Source organism: Uranotaenia lowii, chromosome 3, assembly GCF_029784155.1.
Source record: "Uranotaenia lowii strain MFRU-FL chromosome 3, ASM2978415v1, whole genome shotgun sequence".
Taxonomy (NCBI): Eukaryota; Metazoa; Arthropoda; class Insecta; order Diptera; family Culicidae; genus Uranotaenia; species Uranotaenia lowii.
This window is the reverse complement of record NC_073693.1, coordinates 195,587,863-195,591,122: the sequence shown is the minus strand read 5'-3', so window position 1 is coordinate 195,591,122 and position 3,260 is coordinate 195,587,863.

The following is a 3,260-nucleotide window of genomic DNA, read 5'->3' as shown; positions in this document are numbered from 1 at the left end:
TCCGTTCGTTTGAATTTATCGGGGATAAGTACAAACGACCTTATCGAGATAGGGTCGTTTGAACATTCAATTGAATGTTCACTTTTGAACGTTCAATTGTATGTTCGTCTGATGCGTTCGGCAGCCTAAGGCAAGACGCCGAGCCGTGTTAGGATGGGATGGATTATCGATATGGTGCATTGCTTGCGTGTGGTGTTCGGACGTCGCTCGACGATTGAGGGTGTCGGGTGTCTTGTAGCGCGCGGATGACTAGGTAAAGAGAATGAGGCGCAGTTACAGTTTACTTTAAAAGTCCAATTTTACTGAATAAAATGCAAACCGCCCAACTACGGTTGGGCTTGTAAGAGATTGTTTAATCTTTTTCAATCCAATTTGCGGATATTGGCTGTTTGCTTTAGTTCTGAACCTTAAACTAAAGCAAACCATCATTATCCGCGAAATTTAATTTCAGGTTCAGTATGCATGAAAATCTGTTTTCAGATTTCAGATTCCCATTTCAGATTCAGATTTCAGATTCAGATTTCAGATTCAGATTTCAGATTCAGATTTCAGATTCAGATTTCAGATTCAGATTTCAGATTCAGATTTCAGATTCAGATTTCAGATTCAGATTTCAGATTCAGATTTCAGATTCAGATTTCAGATTCAGATTTCAGATTCAGATTTCAGATTCAGATTTCAGATTCAGATTTCAGATTCAGATTTCAGATTCAGATTTCAGATTCAGATTTCAGATTCAGATTTCAGATTCAGATTTCAGATTCAGATTTCAGATTCAGATTTCAGATTCAGATTTCAGATTCAGATTTCAGATTCAGATTTCAGATTCAGATTTCAGATTCAGATTTCAGATTCAGATTTCAGATTCAGATTTCAGATTCAGATTTCAGATTCAGATTTCAGATTCAGATTTCAGATTCAGATTTCAGATTCAGATTTCAGATTCAGATTTCAGATTCAGATTTCAGATTCAGATTTCAGATTCAGATTTCAGATTCAGATTTCAGATTCAGATTTCAGATTCAGATTTCAGATTCAGATTTCAGATTCAGATTTCAGATTCAGATTTCAGATTCAGATTTCAGATTCAGGTTTCAGATTCAGATTTCAGATTCAGATTTCAGATTCAGATTTCAGATTCAGATTTCAGATTCAGATTTCAGATTCAGATTTCAGATTCAGATTTCAGATTCAGATTTCAGATTCAGATTTCAGATTCAGATTTCAGATTCAGATTTCAGATTCAGATTTCAGATTCAGATTTCAGATTCAGATTTCAGATTCAGATTTCAGATTCAGATTTCAGATTCAGATTTCAGATTCTGTAAATTTATTTTTCGGCATATCGGTGAAAAGTAGTTATGAAATTGATAAAGATGGATAGAGAAGTGAGAAGAAAATTTACAGATGTTGAAAAGAGCGAAAGAGCATTTTTGCGAGGAAACTTATTAACGTACACCATACTTTACCCTGCAACATTTCATTATTTAGGAGAAGTAGTACCGGGATAGAGGTGGCACTACCTTAACCTATACAATGAAATCTGGTTGGTCCGAAGTCTACATGTGGTGAACACGTATACTCCGGACGGGCCCGTCCGGAGTATACGTGTTCACCACATGTAGACTTCGGACCAACCAGATTTCATTGTATAGGTTAAGGTAGTGCCACCTCTATCCCGGTACTACTTCTCCTAAATAATGAAATGTTGCAGGGTAAAGTATGGTGTACGTTAATAAGTTTCCTCGCAAAAATGCTCTTTCGCTCTTTTCAACATCTGTAAATTTTCTTCTCACTTCTCTATCCATCTTTATCAATTTCATAACTACTTTTCACCGATATGCCGAAAAATAAATTTACAAAATTAATTAACGGTGGTTAACTTATCTTAGATTTCAGATTCAGATTTCAGATTCAGATTTCAGATTCAGATTTCAGATTCAGATTTCAGATTCAGATTTCAGATTCAGATTTCAGATTCAGATTTCAGATTCAGATTTCAGATTCAGATTTCAGATTCAGATTTCAGATTCAGATTTCAGATTCAGATTTCAGATTCAGATTTCAGATTCAGATTTCAGATTCAGATTTCAGATTCAGATTTCAGATTCAGATTTCAGATTCAGATTTCAGATTCAGATTTCAGATTCAGATTTCAGATTCAGATTTCAGATTCAGATTTCAGATTCAGATTTCAGATTCAGATTTCAGATTCAGATTTCAGATTCAGATTTCAGATTCAGATTTCAGATTCAGATTTCAGATTCAGATTTCAGATTCAGATTTCAGATTCAGATTTCAGATTCAGATTTCAGATTCAGATTTCAGATTCAGATTTCAGATTCAGATTTCAGATTCATATTTCAGATTCAGATTTCAGATTCAGATTTCAGATTCAGGTTTCAGATTCAGATTTCAGATTCAGATTTCAGATTCAGATTTCAGATTCAGATTTCAGATTCAGATTTCAGATTCAGATTTCAGATTCAGATTTCAGATTCAGATTTCAGATTCAGATTTCAGATTCAGATTTCAGATTCAGATTTCAGATTCAGATTTCAGATTCAGATTTCAGATTCAGATTTCAGATTCAGATTTCAGATTCAGATTTCAGATTCCCATTTCAGATTCAGATTTCAGATTCAGATTTCAGATTCAGATTTCAGATTCAGATTTCAGATTCAGATTTCAGATTCAGATTTCAGATTCAGATTTCAGATTCAGATTTCAGATTCAGATTTCAGATTCAGATTTCAGATTCAGATTTCACATTCAGATTTCAGATTCAGATTTCAGATTCAGATTTCAGATTCAGATTTCAGATTCAGATTTCAGATTCAGATTTCAGATTCAGATTTCAGATTCAGATTTCAGATTCAGATTTCAGATTCAGATTTCAGATTCAGATTTCAGATTCAGATTTCAGATTCAGATTTCAGATTCAGATTTCAGATTCAGATTTCAGATTCAGATTTCAGATTCAGATTTCAGATTCAGATTTCAGATTCAGATTTCAGATTCAGATTTCAGATTCAGATTTCAGATTCAGATTTCAGATTCAGATTTCAGATTCAGATTTCAGATTCAGATTTCAGATTCAGATTTTAGATTCAGATTTCAGATTCAGATTTCAGATTCAGATTTCAGATTCAGATTTCAGATTCAGATTTCAGATTCAGATTTCAGATTCAGATTTCAGATTCAGATTTCAGATTCAGATTTCAGATTCAGATTTCAGATTCAGATTTCAGATTCAGATT